Raw genomic sequence first — 19,207 nt, forward strand, 5'->3', positions numbered from 1 at the left:
GGAGGGAAGACGAAATACCTCTTGTAAGGGCAAAGGAGGAATAGAGGGTTGGGAGGCCCCCAGCGAGAGGTATGGTGGTAATGGAGGGAGGGGAAGAAGGTGCTGAGTGGGGATGGAGAATGGGGCATGCTGGATATGGGAAAAGGAAAGGGGATGATGACCCAGCAGGAACAGGCTGGGAGAAGTTCTCTGCAGTCACTGAAATCGAGAGGAGATGCAGTCACTGAAATGGGGAGGAGATGGTGCATGGGGTATGGCACGCAGGGAGCTTGGGTTTAGAGCAGCAGGATACCAAGTGTTCAAAGGCTGGGCACTCAGGGCTACCACGAGTGTGTGGCACTCCACTTCCTGCCAAGCAGGTGCTGGTTTTAATGAACACAATGTAGGAGTTATATTTCTCTGTAGCAGGCAGGAGGGGCTGCTCTTCAGGCGTTTGGTGGTGGTGGTGGTGGTGAGAAAGGACTGCTTTGGGCCTCACGGAGCCTGATGTGTTGGGAGTTGGGACAAACAAACTCAAACAGGATCATTGAACTCATTTACTCCTGACATCCAGGTCTGAAGCACCACTTCCAGGAAGGTAAGAAAATAGCAAAAATAAAACTACTGTCCCATGTCCAGGCAGGAGAACAGTCTCTTTGGTGCTGCCTGGACTTCATCTGAGCTTCCTTTCATGTAAATGGACACTGGGATAACTCCAGTGAAGGGGGGGGTGGGGTTGGGATTATTCATGTTTCCTACCTATGTGATAAGAGTATGGATTCAGGCTGGCTGTAAATTACTGGAAGAATAGGATTTTAAAATAATTATTAAAAACTGCTGATTCATGGAAGCCTAAACTTCCATGGAGCTTCCATCTGACAGAAGTCAGGGCAAGCTGGCCAACTTAACCCACTTGAGGATTAGAAAGTAACATCTGAAAATGCCAATAAAATAAAAACACTGTGAGTGTGAGTACTCTGAAACTGAGGCCCATATTGGTATCCCAGAAGTACCAGCTATCTCATATCTGTTGCAAAGATTTCCTGCTTGTAGGAACAGCCTGTTAATGCCACTTGATGTTTTGAGGTTAAATCAACGTGCTGAAAGCCTTCTAGATCCTCAGATGAAAGATGCTATTATATATGTAGTATATCCACAAAAGGGATCAGAGAATATATTGTAGCTGTGGGGCAAATCTGCCTGCAGTAGTGCTCAAGGACAAGGTGTTGCTGTGAAGGAAGTGCTAATACTCCCAACAGTGTTATCCCTGCTTAAAAGCAGTGTCAACACCTTCCTCTGTAATGGGCAGGACAAGAGCTGCAAAATGTTGAGCTGCTAAATCTCATGTAAAAACAATGGCATTGTTTGTCAAATAGTATTTCTTTAAGTCTCCTAGTTTGCCTTTGAGACTTGCTTTGAATCAAACCAACTCAGTCCTTTCCCTACTTTGCTTCCTGCCCCCCCCCCCCCCCAATCAAACCTTATTAACTCTAAAGTGTGTCTTAGCTGTCAAGTCCATTCCCTTGTGATTCATGATGGCTTCCAGAGCTCCTCCAGGAGAAGAGTACACAAGTCTTTGTATTTCAACTGACTAGAGGTATGCCCTCTCTCAGTTGATGGCATGCATTTTTCTTTTGAAGTCTCTCTTCTTCTTGTGCATGTTACAGTGTGCCAGATCTGCTAAAAGGCACTCCTGCATAGCAGGTGAAGGGTCTGTGTGTGTGTGCATGTCTCGTTATGATTCTGCATTAAATACAGAGCAGTGCAGTTTTGCAGATCTGAAGAATGGTATATCAGCTACCTACTGTCAAAACCTCTTTCCCTTCCTAAACCCTCCCGAGATGCTGCTAATTAAAGCAGATACTACCCCCCCCATTGATATCAGAGGCCTGAATATAATTTGGATTTTATAATCTTGGGGAGCTGTCAATACACTATTTAAAGGGAGAATATGCCTAATCGGTCCACTGTGTTGCAACCGGATTGAAGGTGCATCATGAGTGGTTCTGTCTGTGGCTCCTACATAGCCCCAGCCATCACTGCCTTTCCTATAGTCAGTTCCTTCCCTGGAAAAGAGCAAGTTCAGCCACTTCTGGGCCCCCAGAGAAACGAAGGAGCGGTGCCTCTGAGTGCTGGGGTGCGGCAGTTTCAAATCCAGTCTCTGCTGCTATGCATGTAGTTAGTTATGTGCTCTAAGAGCTCACGTATTTACCAGAATGAAATGGTGCAAGGAGGATTATCCTCTCCCATGCAGCTTCTGTATGTGCTAGGAATTTTTGATGCTTTCTGACATGTGGCATATTGTGGTCTGTGTTGTAGTGCAGACTCAGAAGTAATTTCCAGGTTTACATTACCCTTTCTGGATCGGGAGCTGATGTGTGGCAGGACCTACATTTTTTTTCTGTTTTGGTGATGCTGCTGAGTGAAATAGGGTCCAGATTTTAAGAGCATGTGCTTTGTCACTGGAAATTACAATCGAAAAGGCTGGTACATTCCCCACCCCCCAAGCAAAACCCCATGTGCAAATCAAAGCCAGACCTTGCCAGCACCCAGCTTACTCCTTTGAAGTTCACAGGGACTCTCTCCATCGCTAGGGTTTGGTTGCAACCGCCGCAGCTAAACTCATCTGTCTAAATAGAAGAATTCATTTAGCTGAGCCAAAAACCGGCCGGGTCCCTCCGGACGCAGGTGGGGATCCCGGGGCCGGGCTCACGGAGAAGAGGGTGCACTCCCTGCTGTGTGCCCGGGGGGGTGTCCTCGGCAGCCCCTCTCCCACCGCGGCAGCAGGCGGGGGGGGGGCGGTGGGGTGTTGGCTCCAGAAACCTGCGGGCATCCGCTTTTGCCGTTCTCCGCGGAGTGGGTTTCCCACCCCCACCCTCCCCCCTTCTCTTCTTTTTCCCCCTCTCTGTTTTTTTCCCCTTCCCTTCTCTTCCCCCTTTCCTTTTTCCCTCCCTCTCTCCGGAGGAGCCTCCGCAGTCCTGATTTGCTGGAAGCGGCGGAGGCTCGCTCTGGGCAGAGCCGGGCTGCGCTGCTGACGCGTGGCCGCCGCCGCCGCCTCCCGCCGCTGCGCCGGGAGCAGCCCCGCGCCCCGGTACCGCCGCCGCTCCCCGCCTTCGCCGCGCCGCCGCCGCCGCCAAGGTACCTTCCCACTGCGCCCGCACCCAGTGCGTGCAGTGTCCCCTCCGCAGGGGGAAGCAGAGAATATACCCGGGGGGGGGCAGATTGCATTGCTTTTTAATATATACATACATTTTATATATATGCACATACACGTATATATGTATAAATGAGGTTTATAGAGATAGAAACCTCATTCCTAGGAGCCATTTTTAAGTTAGCAGCGGGGGGGGGGGGTGTGTTGGCGTGTGAGTGAAGCCATGGTGTCGGTGGGAGTGGGGGGGTTGTGCCGAGCGGTGCCCCTGCAGCGCAGGGAGGACAGTGGGGGCTCCGCGCGGTGTCTGGCTCGCTCCGGCCTGACGGGGCGGGGGGGAATGGGGGACGGTGACACGGACATGGCAGGGCTGCTCCCGCTGCAGCTGTGCTGGGGAAAGGGATGGGGGGGGGTGTTTGCGATTTTAATTTTTGGGGGGCGATACGCATTTTTGTGGGAAACTTCTGTAGGCAGCAGAGGCATGGCGGGGGGGGGGGTGGTCTGGATTAGTGAGGAGCTGACCTGCCCCCCCCCCCCCCCCCCCCCCCCGGGTGCCCGCTGTCCCGCTCACCTGGGGGGCACAGTGCCCAGGCGGTGCAGGGGGAGCCGGAGCCCCTCCGCCCCGGGCCCTCCCCTCCCTCACTGCCCGTCCGGGGGTGCTGCGCGCCTTGCGGTGAAGAGGGGGGGCTGTTTCCCTCTTCCCCCCCCGGCCGTGGCTTCTGCAATGCGGTGGGTGTGGTTATGTGCGGAGCACATCGCGGCCCCGGACCGCTGCAGTGGCAGCGCCGACCCGGGTCCGCAGAGGGGGAGGCCCCGCTGCCCGCGGGTATCGGAGCCGCCGGGCCGCGGCCGCTCCGTGCCGCGCTGCTAGGGCTGCCCCGGGCACGAATCGCGGCTCCCCGCTCTTGCTGCCTGCCTGCCTCGGCGCCAGCTCCCAGGTGCGCGGGAGCGGCGGCCTCAAACACAAACACCCCGCAAACACGCGTGGCCCCGCAGACCGCGGCCTGGAAGTTGCCGTGCTTGGCCGGGTGTGTGGGCGAAGGGAGACCCCGCACGTGTGGCCGGCAGGAAGGCAGTGCGGGCCCGTCCTCCCGCATCCCGGTGCGGGGAGCAGGGAGACGCTGGTGGAACAGCATTTCGGCTTTTTAAGCTTGGTTTTCACTCTGAGTCGAAACTTTTATCATATATACTGAGAATAAAACTTTAGCATATGTACCGAGTATAAAACTCCCACTCTGTGACCATCACAGGTATCCAAGTAGTGTAGACAGTCTGTCCTTGTGGTGTCTTGATCTAATTTCTCTTGGGGCTGTGCTTGAGGATAACGGTGCTTGGTAAAGGTGGTCATTGCTCTAAATTCTCTTCTCCAGCGTTTGAGGCAGAAATGGAAAGTGTCTCCTCAGCTCAATATGCAATTTGATTGGAAGTCGAAGGGAAAGTGCCCACTATGTTTCAACTCCTTTCTGTCAAAATGATGGCAAGTCAGAGGCCTGCCTGCCAAAATTAAAGCTCTGGGTTAAGTGTGTCCCCAGCATCTTTTTACAGTGTGGTGAACTGAATATCTTTTACATTTTACTTCTGATATTGTCAGTGCTTGTGTCCATAGAAAGCTGAAAGGTTTGTATAAAGAGAGCAGGTATAACTAAATCTCATAGAAAATGAGAATATAAACAAAATCTGTAAGGTTTTGACCAGTAAATTTTGGTCAGGTGCAATTCAGTGTATGCTTTTTCTCAAAATCTATGGAAAGTAGTCCTTTCATAGAGTATTGAAAGATCATCATGCTGCATTAGTGGTGTGGTTACATTCACGAGTGTTGCTGCACCTGTGTTTGTACATGCATAGTATAGTATAGGCGAATACTGCTGTGCTGGTCTCCTTGGGTTGGAAAGTTTCAGCTCTAAGGTGAGGGTGAGACCTGCATGGCAATGAGGGGAGGAGAAACCCCAAGAGCACTGCATTAGGGTAAGAGCCGCTGGGAAGTTTATTCCTTACAGCACTGCTTGAGCAGGAAAGCTCCTTGAGCTGCCAGCATGCTGCAGACCTGCTCACTGCAGCAGAGAACACGAAACACATTAGGGAGTATTAAAAATACACTGCTCTGTATTGACTGGTACAGCCTGGGCCTCTTTCCAAACTAATTGGACGCAGTCGCATCCCTCCGTTAATGATGCAGCTGATGGCCTTTTCTCCCCAAGGCTGCCCCGTATGACCGAGGAGCTGGTCGGATGTGTGTCAGCAGCTCATCCGATGGGAGCCTGCTTCTGCGGTGGGCAGGTTTAGCCTTGAGGAGCAGGAGGAGGAAGAGGGGAAGCGGGGGGGGACCTCAGGGTGTGGCAGCCATCCCCAGCCCCCCCCCCCAAGTGCCTCCGCCTTGGCAGCTTTTCGCAGGGCAGGGCTGAGTCTGCTGGGGAACTGCAGCAGAACTGGAGAGGTCTGATTTTAGTTGGGGTTTTCTTCTCTCTTCTGAGAAGGAGCAAGTGAAGGTGAAGCTAAAGCTTATGTAATTTTTAAATTATGGAGGGTAAGGTGGTTTGGGGGTTGGGTTTTTTTTGTTGGTTTTTTTTTTTTCTTTCCCTAGTGGGAACCTGCTGAATATTTAGTCTTTGAAAAAGAATCACTGTTTACAGGTTTGTCTTTGGCTGGGGTTGTGTGTGTGGTGTTATAGACAATATGGGCACTCCTGGTAGGTTTGACCTACAGCAGCGTGCTCACACTTAGGTTTGTTAGATTTGTTGTTTGGTGTAATGGTTCTGAATTCCTTGGGGGCTGTGCATGGTTTGTTGTGTTGGTTTGGTTTGCTGTTGTTTTTTTTTAATACATAAAATGTCACTTCTTTGTATTTCAAGCATGATCTTGAGTTAACAGAAAGTTCTTGAAATGTGTTAAATGTGTTATTCACGCTGGGTGACATTCAGACTTGTTTCATGGAAACCTCATGTATCAGGAAATGACTGCTTGTTGTCTCGGGGAAAACATCAAACCATTTATAAGCTTTTATAAAAGAATACTTGTTTCTCATGAGATGAAGCATCAGCTTTATCTCTTGAGCTACAGCGTTCTCAACATGAAAGTATTAATAACTGTGTGACTTTTTCACATCGAAATACATCCTTGAGTGAGAATCTGTGTATGCTCGGTGAGCACTCAGTGTATGTTGGGCTTTGAAAACAAAGGGTGGGTCCATGCAGGGAGGGTTCTTGTCTGCAGGGTTGTGCTTCTTCAGTGTGTGTAGCATGGCCTTGGGATACTGTGTTTTAGCATCTTACTTATCATGTTTTTAACTTGAAATATGTTATGGCTGCAGAGCTTGAATTTTGAAGGTGTTTTGTTTGACATAATTTCTCTCAAGTGAAAATAAATGCATGTGTATGACTGAAAAATGATTGTTGTCAACTAGGCTGAAAAGTGAAAACATGTTTATTCCAAACGATCGTGATGGATTTTTATTTGGTACACAAGTCATAGCGTGTATGAAGACCTTTACCAAACCTAGACTTAAATAAGTACTGCTAAGCAGTTTGAATCAGTATCATAAAGGAAATCTTTAAAAGAGATGCACTACTGAAAAGGTGATGAATTAGCTAGGTTTTATAGAGCGTTTCTTTTAATTTTTAATCTCCAGCGTTAGCCTTCTCTAATAGCTAATACTGCGGAATGGCAAGTCTAAATGTGTATATAGACACATAGCACTTCCTCTTGCATTAGCTGACTAGAAATGCCCAAAGAAAAAAACTTGTTTTCTTTGGAAAGATTTCAATTTCTTAAAATTTTAAATGCACAGGTAGTGGAGAAGAGGAGCTCAGGCACTTATCTTGATGTTGGTAAGAGAAGTCCTATGAGCTCTTTGCTCCTGCCCCTGCCACTCTCAATTGTTGTCACTAAAGCATCGGTGCAGGGGAAACTCAGTAGGATTGCTGGGGACTAAATATCTGTGGAAAAGCAGAAATGGGTCAGTATTTGGGACAACTGAGTTAATCTGAGACAATGTGCTGTATAGACAGCAAACTCAGTATCTCCTGCACCCTCCCTGAGTAACTGATAATGGAATTTTAGTAATTGGCAGCTTTTTGTGTCTGGGGAAAGATGAAATCTTTACTTCTTACTTGGTCATTGACTGTGTCAGCAAAGCTGGTTGTTCATGAATAAAGTGGATAAAAGCAAAAGGAAATTACAATAATCTAAATCATGTATCTGTTTGCATCCTACACGATGCAGTGTATGAAGGGTAATAGATAAATAAAAGTTTAAAACAATACATAGAAGTAAGGGGGGGGGGGAATTCGTTTTACAGTAACACCTTCGATTTTTACCATTTCCTTTATAAATCATGGAAATACTTAGAGTGCCTCAGACAGAGAATCCCTTTCAGTGACTTCACTACGTGTCAAAACTGATCTGTTGGCAAACTGGGAAACAAAAGAAGTACTGAAATCCGCATGAAGATCACCCACCAGATATTTGATCCCGCTGAGAAAAATCTTTATAGTTTAGAGGGTTAAAGAAGAATGTGGAAACTGGGGACTCAGAGCACATGTGGGGGGTAAAGGGCTAGAATAAATGCAAAGCATATGTGAATACAAAGAAATATTTTGGGAAGGGGCGAGGGAGTGTGTGAAGAGAAAAAAAAGCAGGATATAGCTTTGCATACATGCTTAAGTGCATGTTTTTACATGAAATGTCTACTGGCAAACGTGACAGAAGGCAAAAGTCATAGCGCTGCTCTAATGCGATAGAGGTGGGATAAGAAAGTTCCTGTGTGGAATGGAGAGTGGTTGACGTTTCTGTTCTCTTGCTGTGTTAAAATCTGAGCTACCAAGGTATAGCGTGTGTCTGTTGCTTAGCTTTTACTACAGCCTTTTTCCTAAAGTAGAGTCTCAGTTTGATCCCAGGTGGGCTGCAGGTAGCAAGCAGGGGAATATATTTGAGGTGGGAACAGCTGACGGTGGCATATTCTTGGTGGGAGCCCTTTTGATGGATGATGGGATGTTCATGGAAAAGGAAGGGAAAAGACCCATCTGTGGCCCATGTCAGACCAGAGCAAGCTGCACTCTTACACCTGTGGTTTTGCTCTTTTCTTTAGTTGTGTCCTGCTCCCCCAGCCAGGCTCCTGCCTATTGCTTGCACTGCAAGCCCCCTTTTCCTGGTTGTGGTCACTGGCTGGGGGAACCCTTCTTTTGGGCTCCATGGAGGGGTCCCTGCTGGTGCAGGAACCTCTGGTGCCATCCATCCTTCCCATCACCCAGGAAGGTGGCCAAGCACTTGCTCCACTTCCCCTCCTGATTTGGGATTATCCCTTGCATTCTTCTTCCTCAGAGCTTCCCCCCCTTGCACTGGTTTAGCCTCAGTGCTCTCCACCTCCCCAGAGGAGCGCAAATCCTGGGAGGCAGCCTTTCCCGTGTAGCGGGAGGTGACGCTGCTCACAGCAGCTGGGGCGTGTGGTGTATCTGGTGGTGATGGAGCAGGAGTTGTCCCTGGTGGTGAAGGTTACCTCGTTTACTCCTCATGAATCTCAGGGCAGTTATGTGTAACACCTCCTAGTTTCCTAGGATATACTGGCTGCAAATAAAATCTTTAATAAGCCAGGAAATGCAAACAGGCTGTGAAGAGGGAAAAAACCAAAACCAAAGCAAAACAAAAACCTAACCAACCAAACAAACAAAACCAAAAAAAACCCCAAAACAAACCTCAAACCAAAACAGTTTGTGCTAACCGAGAGTTCTGTTCTTGCACCCTGACTCATGTCAGGAGTATCTTTATCTGCTAGTCTTCCCACAGAAATGGATAAGCAAGACTCGATTTGTTTTAGACAGAGGTGTCAAAATCTGACCCTACTGGCTTGGGTCGGGAAGCTGTAATCTCTGTAATGACCCTGGAGATGATTACTTCACCAGGTCCACTGAATTCGTCACTGTTTTCTTTCAATTAAATCACTGCTGTCGCAGAGCAAGGGTTGGGGCAGGCAGCGCTCAGCTCCTCTGCTCCCCAACACAGTGTGATGGCTGCGGATGCCCAACAGCTCTGTTGGAGTCAATATACGGACACATACTTCTATACAGAGAGGAGTATTGCCTCTGGAATATGGAAATTGTTTGCAGCAAGAAACCTAGTACTTCTGTTTTGTTCCTAGTACTCCGAGGTTTGTTAAGAACCTAGTGGTTTTTAACTTTGCATATCAGTAAATATGAGGTTTGATAAAGGTGGTGGGTGAGGTATGAAAGTGTTCTCTCAGGAAGGCAGGGTCTTTTTGCTTCAGCCAGATGGTCTTGGTAGTCCAGGCACTGGTTGCACAGAGCCCTTTGCACGGGACAACTGGCGCCACTGTTGGCTGGGCAGGTTGGGGAGGGTGATGGGCAGTTGTCTTTTCAGAGGTTAGCATGTCACCTTGTCTCAAAGCAGGAATAAAACACAGGTCTCGCTCTCACTTGAGGGGCTGGTACAAGACATAGTTGCCTCTTGTTGTAATCAGGTTTCTTAATATATCATTTTCTAATGGAAGTATCTGGTTTAACCATGTGTCTTGCTAGGCAAACACCGATGTGAAATGTTGAGAACAGCCCTGGAAGGAGGGGCCAGCTGTGGGGTTGAAAGGTAAAATGAGATGGTAGGTTTTTACCTTGGAATTTGTCTTTTCCATTTCTTCTGTCTCTCTTTTGGATCATTCCAGAAGATTGAAAGTTTTGGTTAATTATATGTGCATAAAGGGAAACACTGTAATGTAGTTTCCATGTACTGGAGCATTATTCTTGTACCTCTGGAGCTGGCAGCCTTTCATTCCCTTACCACCTCCTTTTTCTCCTAAAAATAGCAGCATACTACAGTGGGATTACAGGAGAGGCAGAGGAACGTTTCCTGAGCAACAATTTTTGCCAGATGGTTGTTGAGGTAGCATCAAGAGTGGATTTTTGGGGAGTGAAAGGGAGATACAAATAGGAACACGACAAAGTGAGACAGAGGCAAAACTGGGGTGGAGAGGATGAGGCTGATAGGTGGGAAGCGGATGGATGGTGAGGTTCACTGGGCTGTGTAACAGCCTGCCCAGGGAATTGGGAGAAACCTCAGCACTTGAATCATTTAGGAGTTGCCAAGACAGAGCACTCAGCAGCAGTGTATGGGTAGCAAACTCGCAGTGCGGAGGGGAGGCGTGAGCAAGATGACCTAATTTCCATCTGATTTCTATGATTTATTAAAGAGTTTTGCAGGCTTTCTCTTAGCAGGCTTAGAGCTGGAATTTGAGGCATGGCAGTTAGGAGTGTCCTTTTATACTGTGCCAGCACACTGTCAGGATTTGATCACTTCCTTGCAGGAGTAGTGTGCTAAGAGCAGCAAACAGAGGTTGTGGACAGGCTCTACACTAGTTTAGACCTGGTATTGACACTGGTTTGCATTCTATGTTCATTCATGCCCTTAATACCACTGGTCTTCTGTGTAGGTTATAATAATGTATTAATGGGTTATAGCTTGGGAAAAGTAAAGGAAAAATATAAGCACCACCCAGAGCTGTTTCTCACACCACCCTCTTTAATGACATCCTCAAGAACTAGGGAATAGTTAACTTGTCTTAGTTTATTCCAATCTTGGGAATCCCTTTCCGCCTGTAATGGGTTGGAGAAGTAGAGTCAGCATACGATGCTTCCTCCCCCGCCAGCTGTCCAAGGCAAGGAGAAGAGAGCACCCACCCCCTTCATCAATATATTCAAATATATTCAGCTAGGCTGTCTGTCTGCATAAACCACGTACTGACTTGCTTTGCGCATAACTAAATATGCCACACATTTATTGTGATGGTGAAATGCTGATGTAACTAAAGTTACTGGAAAAGCGTGCTTCTCTCTTCAAGGAGTTGGTATTGAGGTTATTTTTCTGATGTGTACGGACTGACCACAGTTCTTGCAAAGCCAAATCAAATCAGACAGAACTTCATGTTTGAAGTTTGAAAGTGTTTTATTCTCAATTGGTAGTTGTGTGACTGTCGTGGTTTAACCCCACCTCTCAGCTAAGCACCACACAGCCATTCCCTCACTCCCCCCGCAGTAGGATGGGAGAATCAGAGGAGTAAAAGTGAGAAAACTCGTGGGTTGAGATGCAGACAGTTTAACAGGTAAAGCAAAAGCTGCACGTGCAAGTAAAGCAAAACAAGGAATTCATTCACCACTTCCCATGGTCAGGCATCTCCAGGAAGGCAGGGCTCCATCATGTGTAATGGATACTTAGGAAGATAGACACCATCACTCTGAATGTTCCCCCTTCTTCCATCTTCCCCCAGCTCTATATTCTGAGCATGATGCCATGTGGTATTGGGATATCCCTTGGGTCAGTTGGGCTGTGCCAGCCCCCTCCGCCTCCCAACTTATTGTCCACCCTCAGCCCACTCACTGGTGGAGTGGTGGAAGGAGCAGAAAAGACCTTGGCTCTGTGTAAGCTCTGCTCAGCAGTAACTGGTAATAGGTTCCTGTGTTATCAACACTTTTTCCAGCACAAATACAAAATATATCTTCATACTAGCTGCTATGAAGAAAATTAACTCTATCCCAGCCAAAACCAGCACAGCGACACATATTTCTTGACTCGTTCTTCATTGTGCGAACCCAAAATTGCGCTCATATCATATATAAACCATGATGAATATTTTACTTTGCAGCTTCTCTACTAATAGGGCAGTGCAGAACAGTAAAGCCAGTCTTTTTCTCAGTCCAAAAGGGCAGTGATTGAGTTAAGGATGCGGAGCTGAAGAATAAAAAGAAATTCCTTCTTTTTACTTTTTTACCAACTTGCCACTGCTGTGCTACAGGAACAGACATAAAATGCCTGTTGCCAGAGCAAATGGTGCAGTTTGAGGGTTACCCACAGAGACATGGAAGTTGTAGTTTCTGTGTTACACTGGCCAGAAAGACATCAGCAGCTTCTGTAGCAGGAGCGTTCATAATAAGAAGTAAACGCTTTACCTGGTTTTGGACTCCTTTCTGTTCAGTTCCAATTTTATTTTTACCTATCTGCCATGCAGACATAATGATAATGCTTTCTCCATCTCTTGTTCTGAATTGCCTCACCCCAGTAGCAGTTTGGTTATTGTACTTTATTTTGCTGTTTGCTTATGTCCTGCATTTTCAATCATCTGAAGCACTGCTTCCTAACTCTTGCTGGCATTTTTTCTATCTAAAAGCAAGATAGCTGTATGAAAGGAGATGCCCCCTGTGACCTTCCGATCCTGTGATGTGGCTTCGAAGAATGCAGTCAGTGTAGTTATGCTTCCTTCTCCTAACGAGTTTGTGGAAATCAGTACAAGTGTTTACTATCTCCATAGATTTGTAAGAAATCTTGCTGTGATTTATTTTTCAAGTAAAAAAAAACCAAACCGAATGCTTGTGCGCAACAGATGATATAGCAACAAGCCATCGTGTTATACAGATACAAATTGCCCTAAGATGTCCATAATCCTGTAACTTCCCAGCAGTTATAAAGGGATAGACACATTAAGTACATGCTACATTGCACAGTTTACTAGAAATGCTTTGCTATGTCGGTTTTTCTAAGGCATGCCAAGGCTATTGTCATTCCTCACCTGCAGAACTGCGAGTCTTCTTCCTTGATAGTGCTCTCTGCACCTTGTAGATGTTGTTGTAAGCAGAAAAATCACTGCAGGATGGGACTTGGCAAACAAATCAGGGTCTCAGCCAAGGAAATGCATTGTCTGTTCATTTTCTGAACAAAACTAGTTCAGCTGAAGGCGAGTGTTTTGTGTTTTGTTTCCACTGGCTGTATTTTGATTTTGTAAAGTAGTTCTGATGGGCAATTATTTCTGTATGCGTGCCATTGTTTAAAAAATACTAGTGGTTAAATATCTCTTAATTAAATGTTAGCTGCTGAGCCTGAGAGAAACTGTCCAGAAATTAGGAAGGGATAACACAAACATTATCAAGAGTCTGAGTAAGTGTTTACATGATGAACAGAATTATTTCCTACTTAAAAACATACTAATTGGAGAAGCGGGCTGAGCAGAAGTAATTCTTGGACTACTGGCATGTTTAAGCCCAAAATTTTAACATTCTCAAGCAAGGAATCCTACTTTTTGGTTGCATTTTGCCTTTCTTTTAAGAACCTATATAACCCACTGTAATTTAATCCAGTATTATGAAATTATGGTGTATGGAAACCCTATTCTAAGTTACTCTGTGGAGATTGCTTAGAACTTTCTTCTTGAACTCTAGTTAGACGCTTAAAAAGGAAGTTATTGATCTATTGATTATTGATCTAATAGTGAATATTAGAGAGAAAATTAGTACCAAAGAGTAATATTTAACATTGCTTAAGATGACAGCTCTGCAAAAAGCATGGTATCTTCCAGAACTGGGTTGGCAAGACGTCATGACAAACGCACTCTGTTAGAAAAAGGCAACTCCTTGAAAACTTAGTGTGAGCTTGGACTGTTTGTTACCTTCTGTAGGGAAATGACCTGCAATAGATAAAGCTTTCATTCAGATGCAAGTAAAAAGCTCCTCAAGCTTCTTTAGTCCTCCCTTTCAGAGCTGCCAGTGCAGAATGAACAGCTCTTTCCAGGTGTAGATAAAGCTCTCGACTTTGTTTTGCTGTCACCTTCCTTGCAAACCACAACATTTTTTATTGTTTGGGCTGCCCAAGGTCCTCCCCTGCTTTGGAAGACTGAAGGTAGGAAGTAGCAGTGGGGACAAGGACAGAGGTCCTGTGCCCTCGTGGCTGCAGCGCCTGCAAGAAGTGCTTTACCCTGGGGTGCTGTCTTAGAGACGTTCTGTAGTAGCTCCTGAGGCTGGTAACTCACTGACTTGATCGTTTGTTGTAGGTGCTGTGAAGATTAATAATTCAATTTGTCAGGTGAAAATTTAAATTGCATCAGTCACACCTCTTGTAGAGGTATCCTGTGATTAAAAATGACTAACCGTTTTCAGTGAAAGGCTGTTTTCGCCTTCTCTTAACCTCTGAAAGCGTACGTATTTGAAGCTTAAATGTGTCACATGCACTCTTCAAAATTTACCTTTCTAATGATACGTTTAATGTAAGAAGAAAGTTTAACTGTAGTTTAGATAGAACAGAAGGCATATTAATTTCCACGTAAAATGTTGACCTTTCTTGCCTTGTCACTAGGAACAAACCATAGCTGTCCCAGCTTTGATTTTTTGCGCCTGTCTGGTATGATCCCTTCACTGAGCAACGATGCTTTTAGACTTGACAAAACTCAAATGATCAATCTTCTGGTAGCTTACCAACATACCCTTACAGTAGTTGATAAATCCTGAACAGTTCCTGAAATACTTTTCAGCGTTAAAACCTTAATGTTAAATTGTTAGCCTCGACCAGCAGGATAAAATTAAAAATGAATGCGTTCCCTTCCTGCAGGTGCCCCACTTTGTTTAAATAGCAGCTGACTTTCAGCAAGGCTGCAGCCTTCATTCCTGAAGAAACCAGCCTGTGGTTTCTGAAATGTGAAGACTGGATCTAAGCACTTAATTTGTCTCTGCCATGTGGGGCAAAAGGCAAAGCCAAAGCATGCTGTGACTCCTAAACATGTTAAGAGGAGACACAGGGGTGGCTGACCCCGAGCATCCTCATGTCTTCATCAGCAGGCAGTGTGATTGCTGCAGGCTGGTGGGTTGTCATGATTGCTGGTGGACGCTGGCCAGACATGTTATGAATGGATGCAGCTCACTGTTTGTAATGATAGCGCTTCATCTGCCGAGCAAATGTTACCCTACTCTGTAACAGATAATATTTGGAGTTGTTGGCTCCTGGTTTATGGTAGGGAGTTGTTGAGCTCTTTGATTGAGGATGCTGTGCGTGGTTATTCAGCCTTCAGGTTTGGGGTGGGGGAGCTTTGTGGACTCAGAAGCTCAAAAGATGTCTGAGGTGTTTGAGGCTTCCAAAGTAACCCAAGTTTGTGGCTGACTGGTGTTTTCTTGTCCTGGATCTGAACGGCTTGTGAATCGTCGTTATCCTGAAGCCTGTGGGGGGTGTGTGTGTGTACGGGGTGTTATGGTGCCCTAACATGCTCTCTTCAGCTGCCCCAGGGTCCGGTTGTGTCTTGTTACCAGAAAGTACAGTGTTTACTTCCGACCTCTTCTTTCCTTTTTCAACTGTGAAGCCAGTCATTTTCTCATAAAATATCAAGTCCTCCTGAACACTGTAACAATAGCATCAGACAGAAATGTTGCCAACCATCTCTACTGTTCATGTAATCATTTACGTGAAATGTGAAAAACAGGTTTTGAATATTGAAGTGCTAACCCCAATCGACTGTTGCAGTCCAAAGTAATACATTTAGTCTTTTGTTACATCTATTCACAGGGTATTTCCAAATCTTAATTCTTTCATCTCAGAGCTGCTGTTTAAACTTTGGGCTTGGATTGAACATCTCTGTAAGTGATGGTCCTTATACAGCTCTTTCCAGTATATTTTTCATGCAAAATGTGGAAGCACTTGCAGCATATATCCATCAGGTTTCAAGCTCTTTGCTTGAAAACTTATTTTTATAGTGCTTGAAAGCTTATTTTTATAGTGCTTGAAAACTTATTTTTATAGTGCTTATTGGCGCTATAAAAATGCATTAGTTTTATTATTAAGATAATAATTCTTGGCCATTTGATTTCCCTAGCAAAAGATGGGGCAATTTGTAAGCAAATGGAAGGTTTTCAGCCTAAAACCTGTAAGCGTAAGAGGCTTTTGTCCTTGGCCATGGTATTGGAAATTGGGAAGAGGGCTTTTTAGGGACTGCTGAGAAACAAATAATGGATATTGGTGCCATCTCCAACTGTGGCAGCTGGAAAGTTTAATTATAGGCTGGAAAGTCAGTTAGGGATTAAGGAAAGTGTTATCAGAAGGGGTGAATGTTAATGACAGCTGTTTCCTGTAGGCTTCAGGGAGGCAAAATACATGTAGCATATGAAGTGTGGGGCCAAACATACTCTGGCTTTGAACATTCAGAAAGTCCAGGTCAGTTGTTCCTTCGCACATGAACCTGGCTTGTATGAAATCTTTTTAATGGCTCACATACACGTAGGGGTATGTGTAGAAGGGGGACAAAATTCCTGTCTTTGTTTCAGAGCCCTCAGCATGAGCGAGCTTGTGTTCACTGTTGGAAAACAGCACCTGGGTCAGGGATAAATATAAACTGGGAGAGTAGCATGAACCCACATTAGGCAAGGGGCATTAGCCTGGAGGCTAATTTCATACAATTACCTGGAGGTAATTTCATACAATGAAATGTTCAGGGCTGAGGACCTGTCATCCACATGCTTTGCACTGGCTTTGCTCTGGTCCCAGACAGCGTGCTGCCTGTGCCTGCCAGAACCTGAGAATTAAAGCAAGTTAGAAACCCCGTGCCACTGAGTATGGGGTTTGTAAGCACCATGTAGCTCGTGTTGCAAACCTACACTGCTAGTTTGAAGGAAAATTCCAAGTCCTTTTGCCTTTGAAAGTGTATAGGTAGGGAAATATTTCTGCATCTGCTTAGGGTACCTATAAATCGTATTGTACAGATCAAGCCCCACTGCTGAGGTTAGTAAAGGTGCAAATTGCTAGGACGCTTACAGCTAATGCAGTGTTAAGGCTGAAACAGTCTTGCCTTTCTGTCATTTTTCTCAGTACTGAGTTTAGGTTTTTTTCATTCAAGTACATTTGGTCTGAAAATAGCACTTTTAATTTCTTTCCCCTTCTATGGCACAGATTTTTGTTTGAATGAGGAGGAGTTGAAAGGGATGTGTGCCAGACTTCAGCTTGCTAGGTACATACGTGACTTAACAAATCTGCTTTCTAACACACTACAGCAACCAGAGGTTATCCTCTGAGAGGACAGAGAATGATAACATGAGCCCTCGTCTGAGAAAAACCCCCCACAAACCCACAAAACAAAAAACCCAACAAAAAAATAAAAACCTCAAAACAATGCCAAAAAGCCCCCTAGCCTTTTTGTTTTGAATAGTGTTTAAAACAGATATGCAGTAGTGACTTGGTGGAGTTTCTACTCTTATGTCGAATGGTAATAGCATATATGGACAAGTCTAAGGGAATCATCTTCCCCATAAAATCAAACTAATTTGAGAGGAGGGCCACAAGGATGATCAGGGGACTGGAGCACCTCCCATATGAAGACAGGCTGAGAAAGTTGGGGCTGTTCAGCCTGGAGAAGAGAAGGCTGCGTGGAGACCTAATAGCAGCCTTCCAGTATCTGAAGGGGGCCTATAGGGATGCTGGGGAGGGACTCTTCATTGCAGACTGTAGTGATAGGACAAGGGGTAATGGGTTAAAACGGGGAGGTTTAGATTGGATGTAAGTAAGAAGTTCTTTCCTGTTAGGGTGGTGAGGCACTGGAATGGGTTGCCCAGGGAGGTTGTGAGTGCTCCATCCCTGGCAGTGTTCAAGGCCAGGTTAGACAGAGCCTTGGGTGACATGGTTTAGTGTGAGGTGTCCCTGCCTATGGCAGGGGGGTTGGAACTAGGTGATCTTAAGGTCCTTTCCACCCCTAGCTATTCTGTGATTCTGTGATTCTGTGTGACATTACTTATAATACATTTAATATGTTTATATGTGTATGTGTTCTTCCATGACAATTAAAAGCTTGTAGAGCGCAAAAACGTGTCTAGTTTAATAAACTGCAAAACTGTCCCATATGAAACTTCTGGGTGTTACAACACTAAGGTTGCTGCAAAAAGGTAATAATTCGGCCTTTCCACACATAATTCAATATGACCCACCCTAATGAATGTGTGGCTGCAGTATATAGGGTAGTACAACCGGCTGCTTGAAAAATAACAAAGTGTGCATCACACCAAGTTAGTAGCTTTCTGGTTCTTGCCGATTCCAGTTACAGCTGGAGCTGTTCGGCAGTGAAGGGTGTTTGTCATTGGTTATCCCGCCAATGGTATTTTCTGTCCTTACTTGCGTGAGCATGGTTAGAGGGGGCTCAGGCAGCACCCATTGCTGGGTGGGTGCTGTATCACGCAGGGGATGCTGGCTGTCTCTCCAGCCCAACTGCTTCTCACTCACCAGGGAAGGAGAAAGGAATTTACACCTCTCTTTCCTGGAGAGCCTACAGTCCTTGGGAAGCTCTTGGAAGGCTTACAGTCCTTGGGAAGCACACTAAGGATGGAAAGAAAGCACTTCATGTAGTATTTAAAATACTGGACAAGATTTCACAGCAGGCATTTCCTCTCTGCAGAAGTGTGAGAGGAGGGAGAGAAAAAAAGAAAAACCCTAACAAAATACAGCTCACTTGGTGAAACTGCACGCTTGAACCTGTTTCACTTAAGGTTATGTCAGTGTAGGTCAGTCAGTATACACTGACCTGCAGATAAAATAAGAATTAAAAGGAACTCACATCTTCCTGAAGGCAGCATGCTTTTACAAGACCCTAAAAGATTACAAATTAAAAACAGGCTAGAGCCTCAAGTATGTGTGTTCTGGGAGTTATGCCCTTTATTGTGTCCTTGCATGTGAGTGTGTATGCGTGAATAAGAGAAGATACCCTTAACTTGCTCAGGCTGCTGGGGACTTTTGGGGTTCTTTTGGTTTAGTTCTTTTCCCTGGTTGATTCTTTCCCTCTCCAGCTTGGAAAACCTATTAATTACAGCTGTAATTCCAAGGCTTAGATGCGGTTCAGGGCACAAAGGACCCTGCCATGTTTCTAGTCTTACTCAGTACTAATGGATTAGACAAAAAGGAAAAAAAAAGTCTGAGAACCCCACCCTGAAATACTGCAGCAGAAAAGCTGCTTTTCTTCTTAAGAACTCCTAAATATCCAAGTCCACACTTGCATCTACTTAAGCCAGCTTGAACTAGCTTCTCTGCAAGTTTTCAGTCGTCTGAATGCCAGCCATTGTCTAGCAACTGGTTTGAATGAAATGGTATCTTATACAGGCGTATCAGCCCATTCCTTGGCACCACATCTCCATGGCACGTTTACTGTCAGTACCAGGGATGGGAAGAGTAGATGTTCTCCTTGGTGGTGTAACATAGGCTGGGGGTTTGTTCCCTCTTAAGAAACCAGTATCAGGTTAAAGGATTTTGATTTTTCCATTTTCATTGCCTTTTGATTTTCCATTTTTCATTGGG

At 45.5% G+C, this 19,207-nt stretch overlaps 1 protein-coding gene across 16 annotated transcripts in view; it reads left to right on the forward strand.

Annotated features, from left to right (window-relative positions):
• Positions 1-19,207, forward strand: part of EPB41L3 (erythrocyte membrane protein band 4.1 like 3) — a 150,581-nt gene that overhangs the window by 44,140 nt on the left and 87,234 nt on the right. For 3 of the 16 annotated variants that reach the window (XM_065668030.1, XM_065668032.1, XM_065668033.1), the window contains exon 1: positions 2,974-3,117. The exons of 2 other annotated variants lie outside the window; for them this stretch is intronic. The gene's annotated coding sequence lies outside the window, so the exon portion shown is untranslated. Of the gene's footprint in view, positions 1-2,966; positions 3,118-19,207 lie in introns of those variants that run through there. 11 more of the 16 variants (XM_065668035.1, XM_065668034.1, XM_065668041.1 and 8 more) reach the window with 9 other exon arrangements.

Source organism: Lathamus discolor, chromosome 2 (genome assembly GCF_037157495.1).
Source record: "Lathamus discolor isolate bLatDis1 chromosome 2, bLatDis1.hap1, whole genome shotgun sequence".
NCBI lineage: Eukaryota > Metazoa > Chordata > Aves > Psittaciformes > Psittacidae > Lathamus > Lathamus discolor.